General features: G+C 35.4%; 1 protein-coding gene across 2 annotated transcripts in view; it reads right to left on the bottom strand.

Moving 5' to 3' along the window:
- Window positions 1-19,311, bottom strand: part of LOC123691193 (syndecan) — a 255,125-nt gene that overhangs the window by 71,368 nt on the left and 164,446 nt on the right. The window lies entirely within an intron of this gene.

Genomic DNA, 19,311 nt, shown 5'->3' with positions numbered 1-19,311 from the left:
CTTTCGCATTTATAATATAAGTATGGATTGTATTATATTTATATTGTATTCTTAACATAAGTGATTAACTATTCATATGCCTGTTTAAAGAAGTTACGGAAATGTATAGGCTATAGGCTATATATTATATAGCCTTAGCCTTCCACGATAAATGGGCTATCTAACACCGAAAGAATTTTCCAATTCAAATCAGTAGTTCCTGAGATTAGCGTGTTCAAACAAACAAACAAACTCTTCAACTTTATAATACATATTAGTATCTATAGATTTAAAATAAAATGCAGACTTAAGAGATAAACGGCGTTATTAGCTTCTTTATCTTCTCTATGTTAAAAATAAAAAAAATAATATACGTATAGGTAGGTAATATTATTATGTAGACTAGATATTTCCCTACAACGATTTTTCATTGCATTTATTTTGTATGCTTAAATCTTTAAAACTACGCTACGGATTTTGATGCGGTTTTTTTAATAGATAGAGTGATTCAAGAGGAAGGTTTTAGTATGCAATTTATTAGGTTTTAGACAAAGCGGGCGAAGCCGCGGGCGGTATGCTAGTGTATAGTAAATCACATCAAATTATGTGAATAAAATAATAATTATCAAAACCGATAAATCTGTTAAATACATGTAAGTAATTAAAGGGGATTACGTAATCCCTTATAGCTGTATCAAAAATCAGCGTCACAGCTGATTCTGTCAAACTGCATTGTCCAATGTATTTATTTTTATATCAATTGATAAGTTTTTAATTAGTAATTACGTTGTATATTTCCACAAAAAGAAACATAACATTTATATTACAATGCATAATTAATTAATTGAAAAAAACTTAATACGTTATTGAAATATTTAGAATAATGAAAAGTGTTGTCTTGTGTGATAGGTAAGTATAGATTTAACATTTGTAATGTTTTCTATTGAATAAAACCAAAAAAACTTAATTCTCATTTTACTATTAATATGTTTGAAGACGACCAAATTAATAATATGAAATCGCATGGACCAAGATTAAGTCCTCTTTTCCTTTGTGGAGATAATTAAATAACGATTATCCAGATAAGTGGATGTTGGACTTACATCCACAATGTAATATATATAATTGCGTACGTAGGGAGCTACCCATCTTTATATAGGAAAATATGTTTTAGATGTGCCTCGTGGTTTTACCCGCATTATTCCGCTCCATAAATATTATATATTATATTTATGCATTATTGGTCTTCGCGAAATATCTTTCCTCAATAAATGGACTATGAAATAATTTATCCAATCTGACCCGAGGTATTGAGATTAGTGCGTTAAGTAAACAAACTCTTCAGTTTTATAATATTAGAATAGTCTATGTTCATTCCTTTATAATTTTATGAATTGTACCAAACTATTAATCTTATAATTTTTGTTCAGTACTCGTTTGGGTGTGTTAATGTATATTTTTTCTTTTATGGAATAAAGAATGACTTTATCGGTTTGTGTAAATTTAGAATCAAGATTAATAGTTTATTTAAGGTAATTGTGAAATGAATACATAGGTAACAAAATAAAGACACAATGCCAAAACAAATACAAATACTTTTTTGCGTAGGTATTTCGTTTGGGAAATATTTCTATTTTAAAAAGATAACAATATTTATCAGTATATTATTATCACTGATATCACTATAATTGTTGTTTTTGTACAATTATTACTTATAGAAACAAGTAGATTTTTATTAGTACCTATTATTGAATAGAAAAATTCCATTTCTTAAAAAAATAGTGTATCGATAAAGGTAAACAACGGCCAAACCCATTAAGTAAATCGAAAATATGTAATGTTTTTAGGGAAATAAAAATATTACTACCATATTTATAAAGAACCAATTTTATCTGTAACTTGATCAAGATACTAACAAACACAAAGTCTCATTAAAGCTTCTAAAACACTTATTCCGACCTGAATCTAAAACGTCCTAAAACTGCATAACGTCTCATAGAAAGAGCCAAACCCTATATGCACAGAGTAGGATATTTCAGAGGTGACATTGCACAGAATACAGATAAACGAAACAGACGCATCCCAATTCCATTTAAAATTCCATGGACGTGCAGGTATCGCAAGTAATTACTAAATCCTTCTTCTTCATCCCTTTGGAATCGTATTTCCTGTAAATCTAGTTATCTATCCGATGTGGGACTAAAAACTCAGTCAATTACGAGTTTTATGCTTCATTTTAGGAACAGTGTGTGCTTTTGGTGTATAAATATAAATAATTTTACAACTAATACGAGATAGGTACATCAATATTGATTTGCATGAAAACGGTTAATATCATAAGCATCAATTCAAATATATCTTGATTGAAAATTATCAAATAATTCCATCTACATCAATTTCATCTAAGCATTTAGAATAATTGACCCAACGCCATCAATCTCCATCACAAAGATTATGACAATATTCAATTAGCAAAATTCACATAAAACATTGTTCAATATACGTATTCACCACTAGTTGCGCTCCGCGATTTCACCCGCCTGGCTCAGCTTCTGTTGATCTTAGCGTGATGATATATAGCCTATAGCCTTTCTCGGTAAATGGGCTATCTAAGACCGAAACAATTTTCGAAATCGGACCAGTACTTTCTGAGATTGGCGCGTTCAAACAAACAAACAAACTGTTCAGCTTTATAATATTATAGTTCCTATATAAGTATAAGTAAACATTAGGTAAAGAGATAACATTCAAACATACACAAACATACACTACCCTACCTACATAATATCTTGGAACAACTGTCGGGAGCTATCGAGGCCCATTGAATCTTACTCCGGTCAGAGTCAAAGCGTGTTTTGTTTCCGCGTTACATATCAGTTTCGAAAGCATCTCCTACCACGACATCGCTTGGGCGTGAAATTGTATTTGCTTCGAATTTCGGGAATGTTTAAAAAGATTTCTAGGAATAAAATATTCCTGGGTATATTCGTTCAGTGCAATGTGGTAGAGGTATTGTAGTCTCTTGTTATACGATATTGTTCAGTATGGTTATACAAGGCTTGCCATAACAAGGTAAGTCCTTTGCGAATTTTGATAATGACCACGGTCCAATGACGAGACATGGATGCGACGACAAAGAACTAATTAATTTCGTTTACTCACCTATCTTAAAAGAAAAGATTTACAGCTCTTTATGGCATATAAATCAATAGGTTGTAAAACACTTGTAAAACAATTAATTATATTATATTATGTTCTAGACGGTACATTAACTTGTTATCTTGATATCTATACCATAAACAAGTCAAAATCCTCATTTATAACCAACCTTATCTTCTATATCCTATCATATAGATATAGGAAGTTACTTCTTTATTCAAGTAACAAATGACGAGCATCCCAAATAATCCACGACATAAAACGGAAGACAAAGAACACTAGTATAATACAAGGGATCAAGAGCTAGGTGGGTATACGTCCGTAATATCGAGTTCCATTCGACTGTTACATGTAGGCGACATTTCAGCCAATTACCCAGTCGCTGATCCTCGCCACACTCCTCTGAGACTGACCTATGCTAGATTGCGATTGGCAAACTTAATTCGTTCGCCCGCAAGTCCGCATCGAAAACTATTGTAATTTGTGGCGGTCTTAATGGCATTGCGCTGTTGAAACGATACGTTTAAATCGCTGGTAATCTTTATGGACTGCGAGGATAGATGGTAATACGTTTGGGGGAAATGTGGCGTGAAGTTTCGAGTGCTATTCGGCGGTCCTTGCTGTAGTGGCGCTCCAGCATTGCGTTAGAGCCAATCCAGAGTGTAATTGAGTATTCTATTTCGCTTTCTGATCGTCTGTTATTGTTTTTGTGCTGAATTTTGTTAATTCAATAAATCTATTTATAGATTATCGTTAACACAAAACTAAACAAGAATCTGATCAATTGACATAATTCAAGATTATAAGAATTACATTATTCTTTTGAATATATTGGGTATTTAAAAATACTCTTCAATACATGGTAGTTAAAATATTTAGTCTAGACCAAGACAGTGAAAAAGCAACATGTTTTATTTGTAGGTATATACCTATCTACTTACATACCTGGTTAAAATCTCAGAATTACAATGGAAAAAAAAAATACACCATTAGTTGTAATCCTGGAATAATTCGAACTTGCTTGTACTAACTTATATTAAGCTACTACCACAAGGCATAGGCAATCAGGACATAAGTGTCCATTCACATGTGCACACGTAAAATCGGTCAGTGGTAGGCTCAACAGGCTTCCCCTATGTCCTTTATCCTGGAATCCTTTTAAACTATGCTTTTAACTTACTTTACGCGACTAACCAGCTTACGAGCTTAGGTTTCTAAGCTCCGGATAGACGTACAGTCGGTAAACTTTAAATGGGACATTCTGATTTCTTTGACACGTTATATTAAAACTACGCAAAGGAAGATATCGATAGTTGAAGATTAGTCGATTTTATCTATAGTTGTTTACTGTATGCTTATTTATAGATATGACATGTGATTATTATATAAACACATGTAAGTAGATATGTATAGTTGCTATCAAAAATGGGAATACTAAATTGATGGTATCGTATACATAATACTATAATTATTTTGTTTTACATATGTATTGTGATAAGAAGAACTCGAAGAATGACCTGCAAATTTAGTTTCTATATCCTTGTGCATTCTTTTTATTGTATACTTATATATGCCAATAAAGTATTCCAGCTTTTTTATAAAAAAATACATTTCATATAATGTGCTTATATTGCAAAACTTTCAAAGATCTATCGAAACAACTAGATTAAAAATTTATTTTGTTTTCCATTAAAACCACAAATAAAATACCAGTATTAATGCCTCAGAGCAATTAACTTTTGCTATTGTTTCCAGTAAATGCTTTCCTTGGAGATGTTAATTAAACAAAAGAAATATTAATTCTCAATAATGAAATAAATAGTGAATAATATATTTTACGCGCCTAAAGAAGTTTGACTTCATTAAGGTTTAAGACTAATTTCCATTGACACGCGACTTGAAACTTAAAAAAAAAATACTAAAAGGTCTATCAAACTCACGCATGACTGTATGTATTTACTATTATATTATATACTAGCTGCGCTCCGCGACTTCACCCGCATGGCTCCACCGTCCGCTTCTATTGGTCTTAGCGAGATGATATATAGCCTTCCTCGATGAATGGGCTATCTAACACCGAAAGAATTTTTCAAATCGGACCGGTAGTTCCCGAGATTAGCGCGTTCAAACAAACAAACAAACTCTTCAACTTTATAATAATAGTATAGATTTATACCTAGTAATTATTATTAACATATAATCCGCAGCTATGTAACATCGTAAGACACACATCACATGGCATTAACGCCTACAGCCGATGTCACTGTACAGTTGGGACTCCATCTATCAGAACGCAGTGACGCGTCGCTTGTATGTATGTATGTACATGTATTAACGGTTTGGTTGTTTGTGAATTTTAAATAATATTGCAGAAAATGGTTAGGTTTGTTTGTTTTGGTATTGTAAAAAGTGAAACAGACATAGTCGTAGCAATACCGTAAGGTATTTTTGCTCAAATGTGTCAACAATTAATATTTTACGGTGCTATTTGGAAGTTCTTGATATTATAATAAAAAGGTGGTGGAATATAACTAAAATGTTCTACGTTCGTGAAAGTTCATTTTACTCTTCAAAACAAACGAAACCACGGGATCACATACAAGTATCACTACATAGTATAAAACAAAGTCGCTTTCTCTATCCCTATGTCCCTTTGTATGCTTAAATCTTTAATACTACGCAACGGATTTTAATGCGGTTTTTTTAAATAGATAGAGTGATTCAAGAGGAAGGTTATAGTATATAATTTATTAGGTTTTAGACAAAGCGGGCGAAGCCGCGGGCGGTAGGCTAGTCTACAATAAATATTTATTTTACCTTGTGCATTATTTTAATGCAAAATATAAAACATATCTCTTGTGTATCATAAAATAAATCCGCCGAAACGTAATCCGACTGAACGTCTGACAAAATCAGTTTTACGTCGACATAAACGATAATTAATATTCATATCGACGTTTACGACTTGCTATTATATTTTTGAACGCAACTTAACAAGGTAGGTACCTCGTTATACGGTTCAGAGGCGCGTCGGGAGGAATTAAATGCGTTGCAAATTGCCAACTGTTTTTACTTTCCAATGCAACATGTAAGCTGGGCGGGAAATTTGTTAACACGTTCAGTGCGGCACCTAAAATGCCAAACTTACCGTTGTTGCGGCATGTCTTCCATACTTCACATCGGCAAGTTCACCACTGTGCGTCATGAGCCATTTTTATCACATCGCACCTACTGACTTTGAAGGTTAATAATTTCATGAAATTTCAAGATATTTCAAAAACATTTTTTTCGGATAATAGTATATATAGTCTTATATATACCGCATAAATAGCTTTTAGTTTGACCCAATAGTTTAAAAGATATGAGGGAAAATGTAAACCCCTGATTTTGTGAAAAATTATTTGCCATCCCGCACTGCGTTGATACGGCATGTTTACAGTAATAACGATGGGAAACACTGTAAAATAAAACATCGATATCGATATAAATCAATTTTGTATATTTCAGTCTGTTTGTTAACATATAACGAGATCGTCGATACAAAAAAAAAACACATATAAAACAAGGTACTTGATAGAGTACTATCAGGAAATTGTTCAGTAACTTTTGTTTTAATTTGTTCAGTAACTTTTGTTGAAAATAATATAAAACATTAATTATATTATTTTCACAACTATCATCACATTTTTGCATTTATGCTACGAAATAAAAGAAAGTAAAAAAACTAAAGCCTCTAAGGTATCATTGTCATTAAAAAATTTGATAACGACGCGTGCGGTCCTGGTACATCACTATGCGAGACTGACACGCGGCGCGCTCGCAGTACAGTGCGGCATGAGGTGCTTGTCCATGGCAAAATATTTGACATGCCGCACACAAAAGAAACTGTTTCTTTTCTATGCGTGTGTCCAATATTTTGCCATACGATTTTTACGAAATTGAGTCCTACTTCAAACTGTGATCACAAAAATATATTTGTCTCTCTTCTAGTCATTGATTAACATATAAAAAACCTCGCCGCACCACGGTGAAAACTGCGATTTTGGGCGCTGCACTGTGGTGTAGTCGCTGATGGCCCGATACTGGACATGCCGCAGTGAACGTGTTAATAATAGCTCTTTCCCACCTTACCTATTTTATGCATATTTTATTTTGTCCAGGTCTGGAGGTAGGATGAGGTCATTAACCTACATGCCATGGTCAAAAATACCTATAATTTAGTTATTACTAATTACTATAAAAGCAAAACGAATGGTATCATAGGTTCTACAATTGCTTATGTATAATATGTGCAAAATCTATGTAGGTACCTATAATAAGAAGAATATCTATTTTACACTTATACCTAATAAATTATCAAATTTTTATCCAATTAATTATTAGGTAGGTAGGTATCCTACTTTGAAAACAGAATTTCCCTAATTTAAATTAAATATTATTTGATTCATCTACTTCTACAATACGTTTGTATACTAAATTAACATTTCAAAGTAAACTAATTTCATTGTTCTAATTAATGTTACCGTTAAATTTTATAGTGAATTATAAGTTTTAGCCGCGGTGATAAATTATGTATATGAAATCATAAAGTTATAACCTGCCCCTAAGACGATTACGGGTCGCGTCTCCCGCCTACGAAATTGGGAGCCAGACCCAAATAATTTTATTAAAGCTATGAAATTTTAATTAAATATTTAACATAGAAATGTAGGTATTGATTGTAACACTAGATTTCCGCCCGCGGCTTCGCCCGCGTTTGCAAAGGAAAACCCGCATTGTTCCCGTTCCCGTGGGATTTCCGGGATAAAAACTATCCTATGTGTTAATCCAAGTTACCCTCTATATCTGTGCTAAATTTTATTGTAATCGGTTCAGTAGTTTTTACATGAAAGAGTAACAAACATCCATACAAACTTTCGCATTTATAATATTAGTAGGATTTGCGAAAATTCTCTTTATTAAAATAATTTGATTGTTTATGAAATACCTGTTCAGTATAAATTCAATAAAACAGTGATAATTTTAATAAACATTATAATATCCTACGCAATGCAAACAAGCCTATGTGGTTAACTTTTAAAAAGTAACACAAACCAGCAGTATACATACCACCAAAGGTAACTAAAAAAATAGATAATACAAAAGCATCGTTAGCAACCGTAATCATGAGAGAAGATATGAAAAACAGTCCCATACAAATACTGTGAAAAAGGATGTATAGAATTTGATACGTCACTGGGCTTTTTCGTTTTACGAAGCTCACTAAAATCACGAAGGTAGCGACGAACAGATGGACGTACAGTAAGCCGAATATAAATTCTACCAGGCCAGTTGTAGAATATTCCAGATGTCCTTTACTGGCTCCAAGAATGAGTAGAACTGCCATAAAGAGTATCATTGGTAGAACGGAAGATACGGCTATGAGTATGAACGTCTTCCGTATTTGCACGCAATTGTAGCATGGTATTTCCTCGGAATCTTCTATAATCGTACCCATTTTAGCGAAACTATTGAAGGTGTACAGAAATGACGGTATGTCGTGAAGCAGAAGATTGTAAGATCTGTCATTTACTGTCACTATCTTAAATAGACTACATATTACTCACAGATATTACTAAACTAGAGAAGAAGTAGGTTTCATATTTTTATTTTTATTGTTATATCGATGAAATTTGGATGAAATGGGTCGTGCAAATATATCTTATGGGGTCTGCTGTGGTAATATAATATAAATGAAGTATTTTTTTAACTTAATTGCCTTGTGACTAAGATATAACTTTTAGCTGTCTGCTAACGAAATACTTTGCATGATGGGATCAGTAGGTACATCTGAATACCCCATACAAACATACAAGAACGAATCTTTGCCACATTTTATCATTATAAGTATAGATAGAGTAAAAATAGTATTTTCCTCTTTCGTTTCTATAGCTACCAGTCGTGACTTTTTGTATTAAAATCGTATGATTTTTCGTAAAATCGATAAGAACACCTGTACGCGGAAGAATTATACATGAGGCATTTTATCAGATTTAATCAACGGTTTTTAAAATCGAATCGTTTTTTAATCCCTCGATAAAATATTACGAAATAGTAATAGATACAAATTCAAAACTCTAATTATAAATCTCTAACTTTAGTTTAGAATCTTATAGCTACATGACTTCCGCTCGCGGATTCGTCTGCTTTGTAGAAAACGTAACGAATAATATACTAAAACCTTCCTCAAGAACCACTCTATATATTTAAAAGAAGCTTATCAATATCCGTTGCGATGTTCTAAAGATTTAAGCATACATAGTCGTAGTTATACATCCCATATATTAGTTTTTATTAATCTACACTAGAACTATTCACTACAATTTTATTCCTTACTAGCTTCCGCCCGCGACTCCGTCCGCGCGGATGTCGGTCTTCGCGTGGATGGTTTATTTCTCAATTTTGAGTAACTCTGACAATTAAACATCTTATAAATATCTATTGGACCCAAATACGGCTAGGCCTATAATAATACGCAACGTGTGTTCGCGGTTCTACAGAACAACGTCTATAAAACTGAAAAGTTAAGATTAATTTTTTTCTACGTATTTTTCCAGGATAAAAAGTATCCTATTTTACGCCCAGGATAATAAGGTATAATTATACCAAGTTTCATCGAAATCGAACCGTTAGTTTTCACGTGATGCCTTCACATACAGACAGACAGACAGACAGACAGACAGACAGACAGACAGACAGACAGACAGACAAAAATTTTTTTAATCACATATTTGGGTTTGGTATCGATCCAGTAACACCCCCTGGTATTTATTTTTTCAATATTTTCAATGTACAGAATTGACCCTTCTACAGATTTATTATATGTATAGATAATTTTTATCTGCTTCCCAAAATTCTGTCACACAGCAATACAGAACGTAGTTGGCTCATAAATATTCAATGGGCCGAACTTTTGCACTAGCGTGCTCCAGTAACGAACGAACTAAAAATGAAGTCGTATTTTATAATTCATGCTGTAAAAATGGATAGTAGGCATGTATGAACATTTTTGAGTAACAATATAATATATTCATATTAAAAGAGAAAAAGTACTTACCTACTTTTAACTTTTTTATAAAATTTAAAGTCCTCAATAGCTACAATCTTCACCCACGTCTAAGTTATATGACCCGACTCTCGGACATTTATTAGGTGGGTACAGCAGTAAATACATACCTACTTAAAGTTTTATTCCCTGTGGTTAAGGTACTTTACCTAAGAAAGTTTGAAAAATAGAAATGCTATATCATTAGAATCGATGAACCACCAATAACATAATTGTAGAGCACCTAAAACATAACATCGACGCTTAATCCATACTAATATTATAAATGCGAAAGTAACTCTGTCTGTCTGTTACTCAATCACGCCTAAACTACTGAACCAATTTTCATGAAATTTGGTATTGAGGTATTTTGATAGGTACCCGAGAAAGGACATAGGCTACTTTTTATCCCGGGAAAATGACGCAATCCCGGAAATCCCACGGGAACAGGAACTATGCGGGTCTTCTTTGACTGCGCGGGCGAAGCCGCGGGCGGAAAACTAGTTAAAACATAATTCATAACTCTAACAAAACAACAATTGCGATACAAAATTGTACGCATTAAATTTTTAATCAGCATTAATAAAAAATATCCGTTCACATACATATAAATCGCCGAAATAACATTCTGCTATTGTGAAATAAAATCCGTCAGTTTTAATCGGAAATATTTTCATTAAACACGCTCCGATAGGAAATAATTTCCGGATGTGTCGACAATTATATCGATACATTTAATACTGATAAACTGTGTACCGTTCCTTTTGTTCGTGTTAACTGCTTTGCTGTTAATGGTTATTTATTTTTGAGTATATTATGAAGTATAATAGGGTATCAAGTTAAATATCGCGTATGATTCAATTTTGTAAGTTATAAATACAATTTTTAATAAGAGCTAATACTCTTGAATATTGGATTTTAATTTGTGAACGCATCCATAGGTACTTTCCAAATGGCGCTATGAACAGGTTCAAATCCATACTAATATTATAAATGCGAAAGTAACTCTGTCTGTCTGTCTGTTACTCAATCACGCCTAAACTACTGAACCAATTAGCATGAAATTTGGTATGGAGATATTTTGATACCCGAGAAAGGACATAGGCTACTTTTTATTGCGAAATATGTACCACGGGCGAAGCCGGGGCGGACCGCTAGTACCTACATATTTAAAATAATGTTGTGCTATTACCAGAATTATATGCTCAGCTGGTGTACATAATAATAGTTTTCCTGCGAATCCTCTATTTTACTGGAACATTCATACTCATTGTCAAAAGACGATTAAACATTACACGATACACACACATTCATATGAACATTACAGTACTTATACCACAAACTAGCTTACCGCCCGCGGCTTCGGCCGCTTTGTCTACCTAATAAATTATATACTAAAACCTTCCTCTTGAATCACTATATCTATTAATAAAAACCGTATCAAAATCCGTAGCGTAGTTTTAAAGATTTAAGCATACAAAGTGACATAGGGACAGAGAAAGCGACTTTGTTTTATACTATGTAGTGAAGCAAGAAAAGTATTCTCGATGAACGATTTGGCTCCAATTTTCCAACAGAATCCCGATATGAACTGAATTGTTTAGTATATGAAGAGGTTTCTAACGAGCCATGTTGCTATAACGATTCTACATCTTAACTTTCGTTCCTAGTTAAAACTTGTGTTCTGTATTGTCAGATATGGAGTTATTGCTGTTCATGTTTTGGTAACAAGGGGCTACTAGACTTTAGTGAATATAATAAGTATATACTTGTAACATTCTATATAATTGATTGATATATAATACTGTAAGTTTTAAAACAAATTTGAATTCTTTATTTTTAATGTGAGTCACTTGATGTCGATGTTCTTGTTGATTTACTCAAATAAAAGTGTCTAAAGCACAAAAAAGTAAATACAAAAAATCATTATGTTAAAACTAAAAACCGCCATTAAAATTAAAATGGGACCACATGGACAGTTGAATCGAGAAAATCCTCCTTTTTAGTCAGTTAAAAAGTTTTAAATTAGCAAGAATTGCAGAAAAGCCATAGAAAATGTCATACGACGTTCCAGTAAAAAAACGTAACAACGAGCGAATGAATCTACGTATGAAAAACCACAAAACAGTATTCCCTACTATTCTAAGCTATACCCAAATAGCACAGAAAACACGCACATGCATCTCCATGATTGAATATCATACAGATCATAGAAATACGAATAACAATAGTACTACAGTACTATAGAACTATTTACCTATGTCGAGCTTAGCAAATTACTCACGTTCGCTTCACAAAGCGCACATTATTGAAATGAGTGCATCACTGTACTAGTTGACAATAGTAACTTGATACAGATGTTTGGCATATTATACGTTTATGTATTAATTGGAACTGGAACACGATTACTTACAAATATTAATCTTCTTTATATATAAAAACTAGTGGTCCGCCCCGGCTTCGCCCGTGGTACTTATTTCGCAATAAAAGGTAGCCTATGTCCTTTCTCGGGTATCAAAATATCTCCATATCAAATTTCATGCAAATTGGTTCAGTAGTTTAGGCGTGATCGAGTAACAGACAGACAGACAGACAGAGTTACTTTCGCATTTATAATATTAAGTATGGATGAATGTGTTGGTAAGCGCATAACTCGAGAACGACTTGACCGATTTCGATAATTCTTTTTTAAAGTGAAACTTTTATGACATCGTCTCAAACTTTTTGGTCTGTGTAGCGCATGTCGCGTGTATCGCGGCTGCCGAGTAGGTATACCTACTCGGCACGCGACATGCGCTACACAAAGCAGTGTTCGGAACCGTTCGAACAGTTTCACTTTTACCGTGGTTTCATAAAACCACACAACATTTTTTATTATATTCCTTGAAGTACGAGGATGGTTCTTATGTAGAGAAAACGTAAACATGTACCACGGGCGAAGCCGGGGCGGACCGCTAGTTTTAAATATAATTAACTAGTTGTGCCCCGCGGTTTCACCCACATTGCTCCGCTCCTGTTGGTCTTAGTGTGATTATATATTATATTACTAGCTGGTGCGTTGTGCGCGGGCTGCAAGCAGCCCGCGAGCCCCTTTTGCCCCTGGGCTGAAGCAATAGGGCAGTCATTTGAAAATGCATCAAAATTCCCCGTCAATTTGTTATTATTTACCAACAGCGATTCCACAGTCAATCGAAAGTGCTTATAAATTCCCAATTCAAATATTTTTTATTCTGAAATGCTGTCGACCTTCGAGGGCGCGTGGTGCGCGGGCTGCAAGCAGCCCGCGGTACATCACAGGGACAAAAATCTTCAGTCATTTGAAAATGCAATAAAATTCCCAGTCCATTTGTAATTTTCTGCTAACAGCGATTCCACAGTCAATCGGAAGTGCTTATAAATTTCAAATTCAAATATTTTCTATTCCGGGGGGCGGTTCACCTTCGAGGGTGCGTGGTGCGCGAGCTGCAAGCAGCTCGCGGCTCATCCCAGGGCAGAAATCTTCAGTCATATGAAAATGCGTTAAAATTCCCCGTCAATTTGCTTTTATCTGCTAACAGCGATTCTACAGTCAGTCGTTAATGCTTATAAATTCCCCATTCAAGTATTTTCCACTCCGGGAGGCTGTCCACCTTCGAGGGAGCGTAGTGCTCGGGCTGCAAGCAGCCCGCGAAGCATCCCAGGGCAGAAATCTTCAGTCATTTGAAAATGCATTCGAATTTCCTATCCATTTGTTACATCTCCTAACAGCGATTCTACAGTCTGTCGGTAATGCTTATAAATTCCCCATTCAAATATTTTCTATTCCGGGGGGCTGTCCACCTTCGAGGTTGCGTGGTGCGCGAGCTGCAAGCAGCTCGCGGCTCATCCCAGGGCAGAAATCTTCAGTCATTTGAAAATGCATTCGAATTTCCTATCCATTTGTAACATCTGCTAACAGCGATTCTACAGTCAGTCGAAACTGCTTATAAATTACTAATTCAAATGTTGTAAAATTTTTGAAACGTCTTATCGATAGCGGGCAGTGACTTTTCATAATAAACTGTTCAAGAGTTAACCTAACACGCTCGTCGCTTCGCTCCTCGCTACCTATTTGAATATTTAGGCCGGCCGCTGCCGCGACTCGCTCGCTTCGCTCGCTTGGCTCGTGCGATAGGTAGTTCAAAAGTTAACCTAACACGCTCGTCGCTTCGCTCCTCGCTACCTATTTGAATATTTAGGCCGGCCGCTGCCGTGACTCGCTCGCTTCGCTCGCATGGCTCGTGTGGTAGTTCAAAAGTTAACCTTACACGCTCGTCGCTTCGCTCCTAACTACCTAAACTGCTTATAAATTACTTATTCAAATATTGGTAAAATTTTTGAAACGTCTTATCGATAGCGGGCAGTGACTTTTCATAATAAACTGTTCAAGAGTTAACCTAACACGCTCGTCGCTTCGCTCCTCGCTACCTATTTGAATATTTAGGCCTGCCGCTGCCGCGACTCGCTCGCTTCGCTCGCTTGACTCGTGCGGTAGGTAGTTCAAAAGTTAAACTAACACGCTCGTCGCTTCGCTCCTCGCTACATATTTTAATGTTTACGCCGGCCGCTGCCGTGACTCGCTCGCTTCGCTCGCTTGGCTCGTGTGGTAGTTCAAAAGTTAACCTTACACGCTCGTCGCTTCGCTCCTCGCTACCTATTTGAATATTTACGCTGGCCGCTGCCGTGACTCGCTCGCTTCGCTCGCTTGGCTCGTGGGGTAGTTCAAAAGTTAATAAATATTTTCTACTCCGGGAGGCTGTCAACCCTCGAAGTTGCGCGGTGCGCCAGCAGCAAGCAGCCCGCGGTGCCGTCTTTTGCCGATGCTATTCAATTACCCTTCCTACTATGGAAATTTCCATACAAAATTTTCGAAAAACAAAATTTCGCTTTTTAGCAAAAATTTTTATGTGCCTGGAAGCGGACCAAGTTTTTAAACATTTTTTACCTTGGTGACCCCAACCTAAGTGCCACCAGTTCAGAGAGCCGTTGAATTTCGTGATGTATGGAAAATGGAAACCGGGGGTCGGAGAGAAATTCTGAGTATGCAGTTTTGTAAATCTGACCAATCAGAGCACAGAAGTCAATTTTCAGACCGATCGTGACGGAACCGGCGCCACCATCTTGCTTTGAAAAATTCGCCATTTTTTGAAAAAAAATTGCGTCCAATTTGAAATTTCTCGATTGCCCTGGTAGCACCCCATCTTCCTGATCATTTTTTAGTTCTACACCCCCCACCTATCTCGCGCCGTTTCAGAGAGCCGTCGAATTTTGCGTTGTATGAAACTCGGAAACCAGCGATGGAAACTCGATTATGAGTATGCCAACTTAATATGCGACTCGATTAAAGCCCCTGCGCCAAGTTTCAGCGTGATCGGACCAGCGATGGCCGTTTTAGAATTTGTATGGCGGCGGCCATTTTTTCCGCCATTTTGAATTTTTTTCACTATCTGTGGTAATTGCTCGAGGTCTACTACAAGTTTAGTTTGAGCACCCCAGATGCAGCTGCTACCGTTTGCGCGGGCCGTTGACCGTCTTCGCGAGATGTGGGAAAGTTTAAGATTTCGGATTTTTCTGGATATCCTGGGAGCTGGGCGAGTACGAACGTGGTGAGAGTATGGTTCCGCGTTGCGCCACCTCGGCTAAATTTACGTTTTTATGTTTGCGCCAAAAATGGAAAAATTCCAAATTCGAGCGTCCCACTATGGCTCCCTGGTAGCGTCCCAGGGTGGTAATCATTTTTAGTTCCGGGACCCCCCACCCAACTCGCACCGTTTCCGCGGGCCGTTGGATTTTACGTTGTATGGAAGTTGGAAACTGGGGCCCGGAGCCACTCGAACGGGGCACCGATCGATTCGCCGGCTCGAACAGAGCACGTGTGCCAAATTTGAGACGTAAGGATTGATAAACGGCGATTTTGGCAAAGTACGGCGGCCATCTTGTTTTCGCGAAAATCCCCATTTTTCCACCTCCCCTGGTAATCGCCACCAGTTCCGAGCATTTTTTGTTCAGACACCCCCCCTCCAGATATCACCGTTTTTGCGCACCTCCAGGGGTCCACTTGGTTTTCGAAGATGATCGAGATCGCTATATTTTTCCTCTGGTCACTCGGCGCACCTCTATACGATCACGTCAAAATCCCCCCCACTTTCCGCGTAGTTTCTGAGAAAACCGATGTCAGTCAGTCAGTGGTAGTGTAGCTTTATATATTATAATAGCCTATAGGCTATAGCCTTCCTCGATAAATGGGCTATCTAACACAGAAAGACATTTTCAAATCGGACCAGTAGGTAGTTCCCGAGATTAGCGCGTTCAAACATACAAACTCTTCAGCTATAAAATATTAGTATAGATAACACTTTCTTAAACTCGGTCTCCATATACACCTTTTCATCCATAACGAGCTGATTATATTCAACTATTTCGTGTTTTCGTTAAAAAAATATTGATGTTTAAAATACATGAGATTTCTTCTGTAATTTTTAACTACAATGTGACATTATCACTGATATTTTATCATTAATTTACAATTATAATTTTCCACACCTGATCTCAAAGTTTGCAGACCAAAGCACAATTTACCAACTCACACATGTATTCATTAACTATTTCGTTTTGAAGCTGTAAAATTTCAATTAATTTCCCATTAAATCAACTTGCGTGTTTAACATATTAATCAAATATGTCCCGATGTTCATCAATCAATTTCAATCAACCGTGCTAAATATTTTGAAGCGAAAACTGTTCGCGAAATATAAACATGTTAGTGTGAATTATAACATATTGAGATAAGTTATTAAAATAATACATGAAGTTAAAAAAGAGCGTGTGTTCCGAGCACATGTGTCTGAAGTGAAACTTCTTTGGCAAGATTCAAAGATACCAAAATCGTTACCAGACTCCATAACGTATCGGTAGTGCCGTCACGCAACCTTGAAATTTTACTCTTAACGCGCCTAAATAAATTTCATTCCAAAAAATAATTAAAAACACGCTTTAATACTATGAAATTTATATACTCATGAAATCATTTAACTAACTATCACCGATCCATGATATGTGTACAAAGTTTGAATTAAATCTACAGGGTGTCCCGTAAGTAGTGGACCAACGGGTTATGGGGAGTAGAGGGACTTATTATCTAACAAAAATACTAAAATTTATTGTCCTAAACCATATAGTTTTTGATTTATGCTTTATTTTCAAAATTTGATAAAAATATCATCCACGTAAGCTTAATATGAACTTTTACCATTTCTGTTTTTATTTTATTCTTATTTTTTTGTTCAAGGTTGTTAAGAATACATAAGTCTTCCTAATTAAAATGATACTCAAGCATAATTAACAACAACAACAAAATTAGACCAAAAAGTAGGTAAAATTTTACGTTTTAAAAATTTACGGACTGAAGTTTGAACAAAGCTGGTGTAAAAAAAATGTATGGTGACCCTGTGGAACTTTGTTTTAAAAACTTCTACATCTCATACAAATTACAAAAAGGTATAATTGTGTGGTATAAAGTATTTAAAAAAATGTTAAATTGGCGTACAACATTCAAATTAGAAATTATCAGGTAGTCAACTCATTAAGTTATTCCGAAAATTATTGCCTTTATGGGCGCGCGCTGGAATTATTTTGTATTGTTTCTGGCCAATCATAGACGATACTTGAACCCACTATGATTTTCTTTGACTTTCAACTATTTCAGTGACTTGCTTATAGCTCGGAACTACACGCGTGTTTAGCTTGAATCCGTCATTACGATATTATTCTTTGTTGAAGTGCGATTGAATTGGACACTGATTTTTCTTGTGATTTGGATATTATTCGACTTTAGTTTTTTGAAGGAAATTGCCTAATACATACACTCCACGTGAAAATGCAGAAATGTTATAAAAATTATTGACTTAAAATTTTTTTTATCCAAGCATAAGCATCTCTCGACAAAAATTAATTCGTCGTTGTTAATCACCTGGTATTAATGCTTGCTCACTCGTACATGATACGGGTGTAAATCACTTCTCTTCAATATGCGATGCACTATACTTCTTGGTACACCAGTGCGTCTAGCAATACGGCTAGTACTAGTTGAAGGATCTTCTTCTACTTCTGTCAATATTAGAGAGGCTTAGATCATCGACTGATCTAAGCCTTCCTATTCGATTTCCAATTCCAGGAATACGACCTTCATGGTATGCGTTATTACTCTGAGAAAAAATCGGTGATCAGGATAGCAATCCCGATTGGGATAACGCTCACGATAAACACGTGTTGTTGTCGAGCATTTCCATCACTGAGTCCATAAATAAAAAACATTTTTCTGCATATTCACATGGAGTGTACGTATTAGGCATTTTTCTTCAAAAAACCAAAGTCGAACAACATCCAAATCACAAGCAAAATCAGTGTCCAATTCAATCGCACTTCAACGAAGAATAATATCGTAATGACGGATTCAAGCTAAACACGCGTGTAGTTCCGAGCTATAAGCAAGTCACTGAAATAGTTGAAAGTCAAAGAAAATAATAGTGGGTTCAAGTATCGTCAATGATTGGCCAGAAACAATACAAAATAATTCCAGCGCACGCCCCTAAAGGCAATGATTCTCGGAATAACTTAATGAGTTGACTACCTGATAATTTCTAATTTGAATGTTGAACGCCAATTTAACATTTTTTTAAATACTTTATACCACATAATTATACCTTTTTGTAATTTGTATGAGATGTAGAAGTTTTTAAAACAAAGTTCCACAGGGTCACCATACATTTTTTTTACACCAGCTTTGTTCAAACTTCAGTCCGTAAATTTTTAAAACGTAAAATTTTACCTACTTTTTGGTCTAATTTTGTTGTTGTTGTTAATTATGCTTGAGTATCATTTTAATTAGGAAGACTTATGTATTCTTAACAACCTTGAACAAAAAAATAAGAATAAAATAAAAACAGAAATGGTAAAAGTTCATAGTAAGCTTACGTGGATGAAATTTTTATCAAATTTTGAAAATAAAGCATAAATCAAAAACTATATGGTTTAGGACAATAAATTTTAGTATTTTTGTTAGATAATAAGTC

Source organism: Colias croceus, chromosome 1 (assembly GCF_905220415.1).
Source record: "Colias croceus chromosome 1, ilColCroc2.1".
Lineage (NCBI taxonomy): Eukaryota > Metazoa > Arthropoda > Insecta > Lepidoptera > Pieridae > Colias > Colias croceus.
This window is presented reverse-complemented; position numbering and strand designations above follow the sequence as displayed.